The sequence below is a fragment of the Biomphalaria glabrata genome, chromosome 7 (assembly GCF_947242115.1).
Source record: "Biomphalaria glabrata chromosome 7, xgBioGlab47.1, whole genome shotgun sequence".
Classification (NCBI taxonomy): Eukaryota; Metazoa; Mollusca; class Gastropoda; family Planorbidae; genus Biomphalaria; species Biomphalaria glabrata.
In genome coordinates, this window is record NC_074717.1 from 32,057,339 (window position 1) to 32,073,570 (window position 16,232).

Consider the following 16,232-nt stretch of genomic DNA (forward strand, 5'->3'; position numbering starts at 1 on the left):
AGATTCACGGGGTTCTAATCAAATGGTTTCAGGTCAATTTCATTTTGGTTTTGTATCTTTTCTTTGATGTGGCCCGCGACATGAGTGTTGGAAATTAAAATGGCTCTCATGTTCAAATAGGTTTATCATAGCTGATCTACACCTACAGCACCGGACAAATACCTTGCGTTTGTGTGTAGTGTACGTGTGTATTTGAATGGGTCAATAGTGTGTGGCTACCCAGACCTGGCGAGACGGGCATACTTAAGCACGTTGTCAGGAAAAATATGTTAGAAAGTGGACCCAGCTATGTTTGTGTCTTTCTAAGTTCTATTCTGTGTGGTAAAAATAACGAATGCATTACTGTAGATGACATTAAGAAATCCTGTTTTAATCAAAGACTTAATGGTGCATAGATGGTGCATAAATGGGCTACATAGATGGGCTACATAGATGGGCTACATAGATGGTGCATAGATGGGCTACATAGATGGGCTACATAGATGGTGCATAGATGGGCTACATAGATGGGCTACATAGATGTTTTTTCAAAACTCATTATCATGCTATTTATTCCGAAATTTAAAAGTCGGTAAAAATCTGTGAGCCGCAAAAAAAAAGTTGTTTGTAAACAATCTCGAGCTGCTTCTTTTTAAGGTAGGGAGGCTAAATGTCAGGAAATGTCATGTGTGTGTGTTGCTCGTAGATTTGTACGACGTAACTATTCACTATCACTTATGCATCAGTAGTGCGTACTGTATTGAACTAGCTAATCCCCAGAATATTTAGTCCCTTTTTTTTCTCGGGAATAAAACTGGTATCGTAGAGTCTGCATATCTCTCAGGTTTAAACAACGCTAGTAAATCCAGAATTATTTGATTAAGAAATAATTCACATTGATTTTGTTCAGAGAAGTCATACACGGACACATCACAAATAGACACGTCACAGACACATTTCAACACACAGAGACACACTTTAAGGAAGATGGATTATACAGACTTCATTACAGAGAGACACACTTACAGAAAGATTATACTCACACAGGAAGAAAGATTCTACAGAATTCGTCACACACACACACACAATTACAGGAGGAAAGATTCTATAGACTTGGTCACACAGACACACAGGAAGAAAGATTCTACAGACTTTCTCTTACAGACACACAGGAAGAAAGATTCTACAGACTTCCTCTCACAGACACACAGGAAGAAAGATTCTACAGACTTCCTCTCACAGACACACAGGAAGAAAGATTCTACAGACTTCCTCTCACAGACACACAGGAAGAAAGATTCTACAGACTTCCTCTCACAGACACACAGGAAGAAAGATTCTACAGACTTCCTCTCACAGACACACAGGAAGAAAGATTCTACAGACTTCCTCTCACAGACACACAGGAAGAAAGATTCTACAGACTTTCTCTCACAGACACACAGGAAGAAAGATTCTACAGACTTCCTCTCACAGACACAAAGGTAGAAAGGTTCTACACTCTATAAAGAAAAACCTTGTTTAATTCTCAAGAGGCGTCATATTACAATTTTTGAACAGGAGGTTTAGGTTGCAGTCACCTGAGAGCGTGACAGAGATGGGGGGGGGAGATCCAACAAGTCAGAAATGTTACATTTCTGTGTTTTATGATGCGTGTCGAGGTCAATTTAGTATTTATTCTCTGCCGAATATAGCCACCAGTCTTCCTATTGTGAGGTGTCTATGTCTACATATATATATAAGAACATAGTTTGGACTCTATTGTCTATTTCAAATTACTTGAATTGACACCTTTTCCTTTTCGAGTAGCATAAATAATACTCTTGCGTCGGAAAAAAATCTGTTTTAATGTTTCAAAGATAGACCTACTTGATAAAGAGACATACATAGACGAGGCAATAAAAAAAACAACAACTCAAAAACTAAAGCTTTTCTCGTCACGGAACAATTAAATAAAAAGTTTCATTTATAACAGGAAATTTTAAAATATCCAAAACAGTTTTATTAATATTTTGAATATATACTTTAAATCCAAATTATATTTATAATAGTTTAGTGGTATGCTTAAGAAGAATAGTTAGTCGACTTGCAGACAATTAGAAAATAAAAGAAAATTATAGTTGAAGCTACATATATATAGGCCTTAACATACTTTTAAAAGCCGCTATCAAATGTGGATTGTCTTCTTGGTTTTATCATGTGAGGGGATTGTTAAGGGCGCTCTTCTCTGTACGAGGCAAGGTTTCTGCATGATTGTCTAGTGAAAGTTTATTAAAATACCGGTATGTCAAGTCATATGGTGAAAATTCACTCAAGGTTTTAGTGGAGACAGCTGCATGTTTCTCATTAATTATGTTCCAAATTAGTAATTAGCAACGATTTACATTGTAAAGAAATATTTTACGTTAGAGAATAGCATTGTGAAGAAATATTTGACGTTAGAGAATAGCATTGTAAAGAGATATTTTACGTTAGAGAATAGCATTGTGAAGAAATATTTGACGTTAGAGAATAGCATTGTGAAGAAATATTTGACGTTAGAGAATAGCATTGTGAAGAAATATTTGACGTTAGAGAATAGCATTGTGAAGAAATATTTGACGTTAGAGAATAGCATTGTGAAGAAATATTTGACGTTAGAGAATAGCATTGTGAAGAAATATTTGACGTTAGAGAATAGCATTGTGAAGAAATATTTGACGTTAGAGAATAGCATTGTGAAGACAACTACATCGAATGTTCACACTGAAGTGTATGAAATGGTCAATAGTTTGCACCAATTGACATATTGTGTATAAATATCATACATGATAAGTTAGCACTGAATAGAAATATCCAATGTGCTTAAAACACGTTAGCACTGTTGGAAATTGATATGTATTTTTTAAAGAAGTAGCACTCAGCAGAAATTGTGTATACAAATAAAACACGCATGAAGCGAACTCTAATTCGCAATATTTTAAAGGAACCCTCACCTAGGAACCCTCACTAGGATGGCTGCCTGGTCGTGCGGTTTGCACGCTGAACTGTCGTTCACATTTATCGATGGTCGAGGGTTCAAACCCTGCCCGCTCCCATCCCCCGTCGTCCTGCGGGAGGTTTGGACTAGGAAGTAATTATCTTCAACTCTGAAGGAACATCCGAAACATGTAAAACATTTTACAACCTAAAGTTCGCAATGTTGTAAAGTAGCACTCACCTAAAGTTCACAATTTTCTAAAGTAGCACTCACCTAAAGTTCACACTTTTTTGTTCGGTACAAGAGTAGCAAACAATGTCAGCACTGATGTATCTTACATGGAAGTAAGTATCACACAAACAAACAAAAATATGACAAACTTTGCACTGTGTAGAAATATCACGCACTAACACATGTAACAGTCTTCACGTCTCTCTACTGAAGAAAACGTTTCCTGCTTTAGAATATTTATTTAAAAAAAACACTTACCCTAATCCAATTAAAAACAAACACTTATACTAATCCAATTAAAAACAAACACTTATACTAATCCAATTAAAAACAAACACTTACCCTAATCCAATTAAAAAAAAACACTTACCCTAATCCAATTAAAAACAAACACTTACCCTAATCCAATTAAAAACAAACACTTACCCTAATCCAATTAAAAACAAACACTTACCCTAATCCAATTAAAAACAAACACTTATACTAATCCAATTAAAAACAAACACTTACCCTAATCCAATTAAAAACAAACACTTATACTAATCCAATTAAAAACAAACACTTACCCTAATCCAATTAAAAACAAACACTTATACTAATCCAATTAAAAACAAACACTTACCCTAATCCAATTAAAAACAAACACTTACCCTAATCCAATTAAAAACAAACACTTACCCTAATCCAATTAAAAACAAACACTTACCCTAATCCAATTAAAAACAAACACTTATACTAATCCAATTAAAAACAAACACTTACCCTAATCCAATTAAAAACAAACACTTATACTAATCCAATTAAAAACAAACACTTACCCTAATCCAATTAAAAACAAACACTTATACTAATCCAATTAAAAACAAACACTTACCCTAATCCAATTAAAAACAAACACTTACCCTAATCCAATTAAAAACAAACACTTACCCTAATCCAATTAAAAACAAACACTTACCCTAATCCAATTAAAAACAAACACTTATACTAATCCAATTAAAAAAACACTTACCCTAATCCAATTTAAAAAAAACACTTACCCTAATCCAATTTAAAAACAACACTTACCCTAATCCAATTAAAAAAACACTTATACTAATCCAATTAAAAACAAACACTTACCCTAATCCAATTAAAAACAAACACTTACCCTAATCCAATTAAAAACAAACACTTACACTAATCCAATTAAGAAAAAACACTTACCCTAATCCAATTAAAAACAAACACTTACCCTAATCCAATTAAAAACAAACACTTACCCTAATCCAATTAAAAACAAACACTCAAGTTCGTCCTGCTTAAAGAAAAACAATCTCAAAAGATATTTTCACACACACTGTTCATTTTCTGTCATTCTTTCCTTCTCCCTGTTTCTCTCTTTCTCTCTCTCTCTCTCTCTCTCTCCCTCCCTCTCTTTTTCAAGCACAGAACCTAACAAAACCGTAGTAACCTTCGACCTCTCATTCACCCGTGTCCGATACTGTCACACATTGGCACTACGGGCACAAAAAAAAAGTGACTTCAGTTTCGCTCCATTGACCCTATTGACTGTGATTTGGGTCGGCTTCTTTAATTCAAAGTAATATCACAGGGACACTTTCATAACTGAAGAGAGACTTCACTAGTTGATGTTTTACCCAACAGAAGAGTGTATCTATTACTTAAAGAGAGACTTCACTAGTGGATGCTTTACCCAACAGAAGAGTGTATCTATTACTTAAAGACAGACTTCACTAGTGGATGTTTTACCCAACAGAAGAGTGTATCTATTACTTAAAGAGAGACTTCACTAGTTGATGCATTGAACAAAAAATGGGGACGAACGATACAGCAGCGATGGCAATTTTTTTTTTATGACAGAACAACCGCTAAAAATGGTCGATTCTAACACAACAGATCATCTGAGGCTTTATTAGACAATAGATCATCTGAGGCTTTATTAGACAATAGATCATCTGAGGCTTTATTAGACAACAGATCATCTGAGGCTTTATTAGACAACAGATCATCTGAGGCTTTATTAGACAACAGATCATCTGAGGCTTTATTAGACAACAGATCATATGAGCTTTATTAGACAACAGATCATCTGAGGCTTTATTAGGCAACAGATCATCTGAGGCTTTATTAGACAACAGATCATCTGAGGCTTTATTAGACAATAGATCGTCTACTGTTCCATGATACTCTGAAAGATATTTACCAAAAAGAGACAAGAATATGAATCGTTGGTAAGGCTAGCTACACTGTTGCTCCCATGTAATGTAAGTACTAGATCCACAAGTACTGAACCATTATAGTTATAATGTTTTTTGTTTGGTGTAATGCACAAATTGTAAGACAAATTTCCTTACGGATAATAAAGATTATTATTATTATTATTATTATTATTATTATAATCTTCAAATACAAAAACAAAATTTTATAAAAATACTCTGAAAGATACAAAGATAAAGGCACATTCCTCGTTCCATATGCTAGGACAAATTTGTACAAGTGCTCCTTCTTCCCTAGCGCTATTCGAGCATGGAATGGGTTGCCTGAGCTAACCAGGAAAACCAGTGACTTGGCAGAATTTAGATCATTGGTTAACATGCATGACTAAATGCATGACGCGTAGGATGTAATTATCTTCTTTTTTGAACTAACGTCTGTGTTATATAAGATAAGGTATGCACTGTTGTCCGAACTTTCGACGGGCGGTATAGCATCCTTTGGGTATTCTTGGTATTACTGCATACCGAGTTCCAATGTTATTTATTCAATGTAGCATAAATATATGCAGCGACGACTTATATAAAAAGAAAAAAAATATTAGCTTAAATTTTCAAACAAAAACTTCCATCATATTTTCATACATGGAGGATAACCCAAAATTACCAAGCTGTTTGGTGTATCCGGTTTAAAATAAAAAAACAAACTGTTGAGCAATAATTTATTTTACTTAACCATTAATAATTGTGTATACTTTTCAACGCAGAAGAATCACAGTCGTAGCGCAAATTAATTTGTATTATTTAGTCGACCACTGTGATCTTTCCTTATGGCGTCTAGAAAATACAACTTTGTTTATTTATTAGGAGCAATGAATGATACTTCAAAGTTTCAACTAGATGTCAGAATGGAAGTGGGAGAAATAACGCGCTTGAGATGGAGAAAGACGGTCAAGAAATCTTCTGTGGTACACCAACGATCCAGCAGATTAAGGAATAGGTTACGATGAAGACTATCGCCGCCATATTTTTTTCATATCGCTTTCTCTTCTTTATCTCTCTTTCTGAAAGTAAACGGGCTCGGAAAAGCTCAAATGTAAACCAAGAGCAGATTACTGTGATGAACTTTTTGCCTGAAAATGGCCATACGATAAATTAGATTATTTCCCCATTACCTTTGACAATAATTATTGCCCTGCAAGAATGTTTTCAAAAGTAAAGAATTTTTTTTTTATTAACTTACAACCATATTTAAAAAGAGATTGGGATGTCGTAGCGGATGGAATCATGGATTAGGACTAAAAAATGGATTAATTAGATCTTCTTTTGGAGTTTACTTATTGTTTTTGTTTCTTTTTAAATTTTCTGTTTAAATCATAATGACCATAGTGAGGTACTGGGCAAACGATGTGCTTTTCATTCCAGAAAATCATAGTGATGTTTCTTCAATACGGAACACAACTATTTCCTCTTCTAAGGCAAGCCAGATTTCACTTTTGCGTTATCTCTTTATTAATACAAGCAGAACATAGCTTGTCAGACTTACAGGAGGACTACGCGGTAGCACATAGCTAAGAAAGCTTAGATTTAAAAGAAACTAGGTTTATTTAGTTACGCTTATTATTCATACATGGGTAAAGCAAATATTTTTTTATGGGGGAATCGGGGTTAACATTTTTTGTCTGGATTTTTCTTAGTGCACGAACACATACAAATACATAGCTAGTAAGTTCAGTTTTATTTTCTAAGTCAACGATTGTGGTCACAAATATAGGCTCTTCTTGAGTTAGTACAATGACAGTAGATATCATTTCTTGTGAGTTGGTAGAGTGACAGTAGATACCCTTTCTTGCAAGTTACTGCAATGACAGTAGATACCCTATCTTGCAAGTTACTGCAATGACAGTAGATACCTTTCTTGCAAGTTACTGCAATGACAGTAGATACCCTTTCTTGCAAGCTACTGCAATGACAGTAGATACCCTTTCTTGCAAGTTACTGCAATGACAGTAGATACCCTTTCTTGCAAGTTACTGCAATGACAGTAGATACCCTTTCTTGCAAGTTACTGCAATGACAGTAGATACCCTTTCTTGCAAGTTACTGCAATGACAGTAGATACCCTTTCTTGCAAGTTACTGCAATGACAGTAGATACCCTATCTTGCAAGTTACTGCAATGACAGTAGATACCCTTTCTTGCAAGTTACTGCAATGACAGTAGATACCCTTTCTTGCAAGTTACTGCAATGACAGTAGATACCCTTTCTTGCAAGTTACTGCAATGACAGTAGATACCCTATCATGCAAGTTACTGCAATGACAGTAGATACCCTTTCTTGCAAGTTACTGCAATGACAGTAGATACCCTTTCTTGCAAGTTACTGCAATGACAGTAGATACCCTATCTTGCAAGTTACTGCAATGACAGTAGATACCCTTTCTTGCAAGTTACTGCAATGACAGTAGATACCCTTTCTTGCAAGTTACTGCAATGACAGTAGATACCCTTTCTTGCAAGTTACTGCAATGACAGTAGATACCCTTTCTTGCAAGTTACTGCAATGACAGTAGATACCCTATCTTGCAAGTTACTGCAATGACAGTAGATACCCTTTCTTGCAAGTTACTGCAATGACAGTAGATACCCTTTCTTGCAAGTTACTGCAATGACAGTAGATACCCTTTCTTGCAAGTTACTGCAATGACAGTAGATACCCTTTCTTGCAAGTTACTGCAATGACAGTAGATACCCTTTCTTGCAAGTTACTGCAATGACAGTAGATACCCTTTCTTGCAAGTTACTGCAATGACAGTAGATACCCTTTCTTGCAAGTTACTGCAATGACAGTAGATACCCTATCTTGCAAGTTACTGCAATGACAGTAGATACCTTTTCTTGCAAGTTACTGCATAGACAGTAGATACACTTTCTTGCAAGTTACTGCAATGACAGTAGATACCCTTTCTTGCAAGTTACTGCAATGACAGTAGATACCCTTTCTTGCAAGTTACTGCAATGACAGTAGATACCCTTTCTTGCAAGTTACTGCAATGACAGTAGATACCCTTTCTTGCAAGTTACTGCAATGACAGTAGATACCCTTTCTTGCAAGTTACTGCAATGACAGTAGATACATTTTCTTGCAAGTTACTGCAATGACAGTAGATACCCTTTCTTGCAAGTTACTGCAATGACAGTATATTCCCGTTCTTGCAAGTTACTGCAATGACAGTATATTCCCGTTCTTGCAAGCTAGTGGATCGATTGGTAGAAAAAGAGACCAGAGTGTGATTTTTTTTATTTGGGGGGGGGGGGGGGGTAAAACTTCATTATTACTGTCATAGAATTTGATGACTGTAGTTTGTTTTAGTTTTATCTCGGGTTGTTGTTGCATGAAGTCTAGTAGATTTTGTGTATTAATTGAGCCTATTGAATTTTTTTAATGGGGGGGGGGGGAGGGTTGAACTTTAACACCAACCCATGCTAAGCAAATGAGTTATATATACTTTCGAGTTACAAAACACATTTCATGTTATCGACATTGTTACTACTTGCATCGACCTTATTTGTATTGTATAATAGGACACTTAACATCTTTTACAGGTGTGTGTATACGTGAATACAATGAAGAATGCGCATGTCATAATTTGGTATACTTTTGAAAGAATTTTTACGCCCTGATTATCACTCGCTTTCTAGCATCAAACATTTCTTCTTCCACTCAGACGCCCCAATCATGGTGCCCTATGTCTAAACCCAGCAGTCACAACATTTTGTTATTGAAGTTACCGACAAAGAACTGTACGGGTAATTGGTTAACTGGAGGTGACGAAAGATAATCGACCGAATGGGGTACAAACATTTCCTTTGTGTCATAGTTTGGCTGCCTTTGTGGTGTACTGATTGAAAAGATAATAATAACCTTGCAGGTGGGGAACACGAACTGAAAGACAAACACTGACAAGAGATGTGACGCTAACTGTTTATACAGTGACAAACTATATGATTTCAGTTTGACTCTCGACCACTTGTATTGTATTGGGGCAAACACCAAATGCTCACAATCTTGGCATCAGGAGAAAATAGGGATGTCGTAATTAGAGGCTATAGTTTTTGGTACAGTTCTGAATCTGATAATGATCTTTACATCATCTGCCCTTTAGATCACAAGGTCTAAAAGGGGTAACTTTACTTTTCTACTTTACTATGGTGCTGAGTGATCTAAGGATATGGTAGATATAACTAGGAAATACAAGTCAGGAGTGAAAGTTTGTCTTATTTTGTTTCTGCTAGTTCTCCGTCATTTCCTGTTTGTCTGTTGTTCTTTATTAGGGTGTCACACGCAGGATCTTTGAATAGATCTTGATGAGGTATTCATGTCTCAAGATGTCCTTAAGGTGTGCCGGGGATTTCTGTAGATATTATCTCTAGATCTAAATATCTTTAGAGATTATAATAACGAAGATCCTTTCAATTTCAATACAGGACTTTAATTCAAAAACTAGGAATCACTTTAATATACATAATATACAAAATAAAACTGTATCAAATGATTATCTTTTTTCAAGCGTGGTATGAAAATAAATTCAGATTAATAGGAATTTCACAACTGAAGAAATATATATGACTAGACTGTACAAGTTTCAATTCCACACTAATCTACGACCTCTATGAAATCATCTCCACGATTGATTCTCTAAATCCCACTCTATCAAATCATTATCAAAGCTGGCCTCTCCACCAACCGACAAAACATTCAACGTTTTCATCCCCTTCCCCCTTGGTGTCGCCCAACGACCCCAGACATACGATTGAAACTAGTAGACCCTAATACAACTAAGCTAAGTTGTTCATCTAACGACCTTCAAATTCTAGCACTGGAGACCATTAATGCTTTCAAGCCCAGTGCTTTTTTTGCATATACTGATGGGTCAGTATTGATAGATTCTGAAAGAGCTTACATCGACTTTCTTGGCTCTTACTCAGTAACAATCTTTGGACCATGTGGTAGTGTTTGCAGTCTGTGAAGCCTTAAAGGTCATAGACTCTCAACTCGGCAAGGGACATTTAAGGGTAACACAGATAGTTGTGGTCACTGACTAAAAATCTGTACTACAGGCTTTGCAAAGCCCTGGACCATGGCCCCCCAATATCAGACACACAAATTTGCTAGCTATTTATACTTCATCAGATATACCAAATCGCTAGCTATTTATACTTCATCAGATACACCAAATTGCTAGCTATTTATACTTCATCAGATATACCAAATCGCTAGCAATTTATACTTCATCAGATATACCAAATTGCTAGCTATTTATACTTCATCAGATATACCAAATTGCTAGCTATTTATACTTTATCAGATATACAAAATCGCTAGCTATTTATACTTTATCAGATATACCAAATCGCTAGCTATTTATACTTCATCAAATATACCAAATTGCTAGCTCTTTATACTTCATCAGATACACCAAATCGCTAGCTATTTATACTTTATCAGATATACCAAATCGCTAGCTATTTATAATTCAAAAAATAAAGCTATTCTAGTCTGAATTGGAGCTCGAGGATGGAAGTGTCAGCGACAGGTGGCCGACTAACTAGCCACTCAGCTTATGAAAATAGAAGGTTTTATGGTTATCTATTGTAAGTTTTAAATTTTTTGCCGACGACGTTATTCTCAACACCAGTGATGCTCAACTTTGTTTGTCCGGCGGGCTATTCTTATTACCGACAATCGTGTCGCGGGCCATATCACAGAAAAGATTTTTAAACAAAGGAAATAATCAACCAATGTTAATACAAAATAAGAATCTAGTACTTACATTAATTCATGAAAAGTTTATCCTAAACCCAACTTTTAAATATTCGGCTGAATAGATAGGACTTCAAATCAGATCACTGAATCTTAAATTCTAGATGTTCGTCCTAGAGATGATTACGTAACATTATCCATAAGGAAAATACTCTTACAAGTTGTGCCTTACAAAAATACATTTAAACTCTAGATTTGTTAATGTCTAACGTAATAGAAATGTTAGAGATATGAAACAGAGACATAATATAACATAGGAGAAAAACCTTTTTCAAATTTATTCCATTTTTCGTTGCTCTAGTTTCTTAAACTCGCACAGAATTAACATGCACAGAAAACACATTTTTTTCTAAACAGTAATTCGGCTTCTTTGTTTAGATCTGTGTTCTTTAAAGATCTTTTTTTTTTTATTTTTAATCACCAAAAAAATGCATAAAGTTTTAGTTACTTTTTAACAACCTGATGATTTTTTAACTTTTTAAATTCCATATAAACCTAAGTCAGTCGTAAATAGACACATAATTGTACTAACTACTTTAGTTTTTAGGTGTTTTTTTGTGTCCTCGCCCTCAGGCCATCTTGTTGTAGCGCCACCACAAGTTTTCACGCATGTGATTTCAGGGGCAGGACTGTACACCCCCAACACCCCCATTCAGCCATCACAAAATGTACCTCCGATGACCCACCCACCCTCTTCTCACTCCAAGTCCCTATTTGGAAGACAGCAAGAGTTAAGCTAAGGGTAGACGTGTGTTTGCGTTGTTTTCATTTCTCTTGTATTCTGAAAGACCCGAACCTTACTTGGGATACATTTCTACACCCATCAAAAAATGAAAGAATGTATACATTGAAACAGATGGAAAGTAGATAAAAGATATTATTGGTTTATTTATTAGAAGTAAAGATTGTGCTAAAAAGACCAAACAAAGGTAAGAAAAATGCACTAATTTTACAATACCTCTATTTAGCTTGCAAATTCATGGGCTCCTGGTAAGTGGTGGATGGCTGGACGTGGTTTTTCAAAATGGCTCTAATAATTTTCCTAGAAACTCGACATTTGTCATTGGGAAAAGAATTAAAAGCTATTTGGCTAAACATGGAAAACTAGTTTGACAGTTATAATTTTTCAAAGTATAAAAAAAATAATTAATTTGACAAGAGGACTAGAAAATCTTTACTGAAAGCAAATCATTTAATTTTTAAAAATTAAAATTATTGTATAAAATACACCATTTTTACAACTATGCACTTTAAAAGTAAACAAGATGCAAAGACAGTTTAAAACACGGAAGACTATGCTGCAAAGGGAGGTCTTGTATATTTTGTGAGTTGTTATGCAAATCGTTTTGGTTATTTATATAAAAAAACGAAAATATTTTGTAACAATTAATTAAATGTGTTTTGTTATATAACCTACGTATGTTAAAATGTTTACTTTTGTTTTACACTTGAAAGAAGATATTTAGTATGTATATAAGTCAACTATACATACATAGATAGTTGCAATTGCAATGCTTAATAAACTTTCTCTTATTAGGGTAATTCTGTGATACTTCAAAGGGGTAGCATGTTCTCCTCGAGGTTTTAAATAAGAGATTGTGCCTTTAAAAAACGATCAACTAGATAAGCATTCCATAACATCAGATAAGCCATTTCATATTGAACTATATCTTCTCAATCACCAGTTCATTGAATACGTATGTAAGAATAATGCAATAAATATACTTTAATATACGCTGGTATCTCCGTATTATGCGGTATCATGTCGTCAGTCGGCCTAACGATATAACAATATCTGCAAAACTAATGATACTTATTTGGTGAAAATATTGAAAGTTGTTTTTTTTTTTTGTAACTGCCTGTCTACGCCATTTCGGAGGCCAATTGTGAGTTTGTGTTTCCACTCAAACTATTTGTGTAACCTTTTGTTGGTTTGTATTTTACGGACATCCGAAATGGAAGAAACCGCTATTAATTGTTTAGTTTTGTGCAGTTTGTTTTTCCGTCTGTTATCTTGAGAGCTCAAAAGGAAAATCCGATATTCAAATAGGTTCTTTTTTTTTTTTAACAAGCCTTTTTAAAAATAAAATATTTAAACCCTTTTTTAAATTTAATTTAATTTTAAATAACCAACTTACAATTCTTATGTAGTTTATACTCGGCTCATTATGAAATGGGAATTAGACTATAAACGCACTCAAAGTTATACTATGCAAAATAAAATTACACGTATGTATATATGTGAGTGTGTGTGTGTGTGTGTGTGTGTGTCTGTCCAAAATAAATAACTAAAGTACAAAGTGTGTAACGAAAGTGTGCACTTTTTGTAAAAGAAATCAACTTGAATGCACATTGTATACACACAGTTACACACATCCTTAAAAAACAAGATTAATTATGTAGTTCATTTTAATTAATAGCAATATACAAAAACCAACGACAGTAGCAGATGGTCCGTTATCGATTTGTTCCTCGGTCATGTCTACGTTGACACAGCCTTCGATCGTTGGCGACAAGAGTTTTGCATTGGATGCGATCACAACAATCGTGACTCATATTTCAATTTTGTATGAAGGATTGTCGTTATTGCTGATTATAGTTTCTGATATACACTTGTAGTGTTGTTGTTGTTTTAACGAAGGTCAGATTATTTCTTTAGAATGACAATGACCACTAGGCCATAAGAGAAAAGCGCTATTGTAATCTAATCTTATTCTCATTGTTTGTCTTGCTAAGAATATTGATTACTGAATTCTAACCTGCATTGCTTGCCAAAGGGCAGGCCCACAGGGGACGTATATAAGTTTGTGTTAAAAGACACTTTTTACAAAGCCTATATAAACTCACTCTGTCTTTATTTGTCTGGGGAAAAGTTTAAACATGTTTTTTTTTCCAATTTCCATTTTCGGATCAAGTAAACACTTTGCACAATTATTGATTAAACCTGACAAGGCATTAATTGATAAAAAAAAAAACACTTTTTTAAATAATCGTACTTAATTAATTATTTTAATTGATTTCAAAATAAGGGGGAAAATGCTACTTAATAAGAGTTGTGGGTATATATATATATATATATATATATATATATATATATATAACGCTTTGACACTTTTTTCTCCGACTTCCCATTCTAGGATCAAATTGAAATTATGCGGAGGGGGAGCAGTAGCGTGCTTCCCTTGTTCTCATTGAGGTTGACTGCTCTAGAATAGAAGGAACTGTTGTTACACCTCTTTATGTCTGCATGAGTTCCGGTCTAGAGGTAGCCCTAATTTAGAGACAAGATTAGGTGTGAAAGAACTCAATGTTGTATATGTTTTTGTCAACCGATAGGAGGAATTATTTTTAACTATCATATGTTCAACATTTGTCTCAATAACGTCCTGCGGCTTTGTCTATATGACACGCATGAATAACAAAATCTGCAACAATGCTGCAACAAGAGTCTAAACTAGAGTCATATTAGAGTCTAGAGTCTAGGGTCTAAACTAGAGTCTATACTAAAGTCTAGAGCATGGGCGTAGCCAGGGGGGCTTGGGGTTTAACCCCCTCCCCGAAATGAAATCCCCCCCCTGCGGAATTTAGTGACTGATTTTTTGCTTTGATTCTGTTTATTTTAGGTGACATTTTAATATTAAACCATCACTTGCCCCGCGCAGCCAAGGGGGTTTCGAGTTTAAAATCCCCTACCAGGGGGTTTTGCAGTCAAATACTCCTCTTCTATAAAAAAAAAATAAAAAAAGAATGCAAACGACAACCCTCAAATTCCAAGAGCATAGCAAAGGACAATTTTGATTTTAAAACCAGCTAAAAAATTTACGATAAAACCCCCTCTTCAATATAAGACTATATATACATCAGTCACCACATTCTATGAGCGTAGCCAAGAGGGATTTTGTGTTTAAACCCCCCTTCAGCGGGGTTTGAAGATATAAAATACCTCTTCAATATAAAAAAAAGCAAATTACACACGCAAAATACTATGAATGAAATGCTGTACATCGTTGAGAATACAATGACTAGCTGGTTGGCCACACTGGTACAACTCGAGTTGGATCGCTATCATTGTTCAAATTATACAAAGAAATGTATTTCAAATTGGCTAGAGAACCAGAAACAAATTATTATGAACGAACTATGTATATATATATATATATCTTCGGGTATTTCCGCATGTTGGCATTATATTATTCAAGAGGTTAATAAATTAATATTCAAAAATATTTTGTGCATCTTCTGGGTCTAGTTCCAAAGATTTTTATATAAGAATATTATCAAGTGAAGTAGATTCATACATTCGTTTAGCCAGGATTTTTTTCTTGGAAGGGGTGAAGGAAGATGGGGTGGAGACAAAATCTTTATTTTTTTGAAATCTAACATTCATTAGTTATTAACAGCAAACAAAAAATGGCTCTACAATACCTCTAATCAAGTCACTCCTTCATGGAGGAACCTGGAGGCTGGGTGGGTGGGAGAATAGCTGATCTTAAAAACGGCTCTTACGATTTTCCAAGAAATTAAACAGCTGATGCATATTGCTGAGAGAAGAATGACTAGCTCGTTGGCCACACGGAGAAAACTCTATTTGACCGTTCTAAGTTTTCAAAAAATAATTATTAATTTGTCTAGAGACTAAATCTAGGTCTAAGTGTCAACGTGGCGTTGTCAGACGTATTACAGTAATTATGCGATAACTGAGTAAATTTAAAGTTTTTATTCAAGTTTAAAAGCATTGCTTATATTTTTATTAAAATCTAAAATAGATTAGATCTAAATTCTAGATCTAGAAGTAAGTCCTGACTTAAGATTTCTAATCAGAACTTTAGTGTGTTCTTCCTCTACATTTTGTGTTCTTCCTCTACATTTTGTGTTCTTCCTCTACATTTTGTGTTCTTCCTCTACATTTTGTGTTCTTCCTCTACATTTTGTGTTCTTCCTCTACATTTTGTGTTCTTCCTCTACATTTTGTGTTCTTCCTCTACATTTTGTGTTCTTCCTCTACATTTTGTGTTCTTCCTTT

General features: G+C 34.7%; 2 protein-coding genes across 11 annotated transcripts in view; one reads left to right on the forward strand and one right to left on the reverse strand.

The window, feature by feature from the left end:
• The window catches only part of LOC106074906 (uncharacterized), a 57,518-nt gene that overhangs the window by 25,998 nt on the left and 15,288 nt on the right, over positions 1-16,232 (reverse strand). The window contains exons 1-2 of one of the 10 annotated variants that reach the window (XM_056035057.1): positions 13,531-13,549; positions 12,168-12,251 (exon numbers count right to left, since the gene is read on the reverse strand). The exons of 3 other annotated variants lie outside the window; for them this stretch is intronic. The gene's annotated coding sequence lies outside the window, so the exon portion shown is untranslated. Of the gene's footprint in view, positions 1-3,211; positions 3,377-3,427; positions 3,452-4,431; positions 4,653-11,219; positions 11,323-11,475; positions 11,866-12,167; positions 12,270-13,530; positions 13,550-16,232 lie in introns of those variants that run through there. 6 more of the 10 variants (XM_056035058.1, XM_056035053.1, XM_056035051.1 and 3 more) reach the window with 6 other exon arrangements.
• Positions 11,944-16,232, forward strand: part of LOC106050733 (protein HtrL-like) — a 48,686-nt gene continuing 44,397 nt past the window's right edge. Inside the window, exon 1 of the mRNA XM_056035044.1 lies at positions 11,944-12,138. The gene's annotated coding sequence lies outside the window, so the exon portion shown is untranslated. The remainder of the gene's footprint in view (positions 12,139-16,232) is intronic.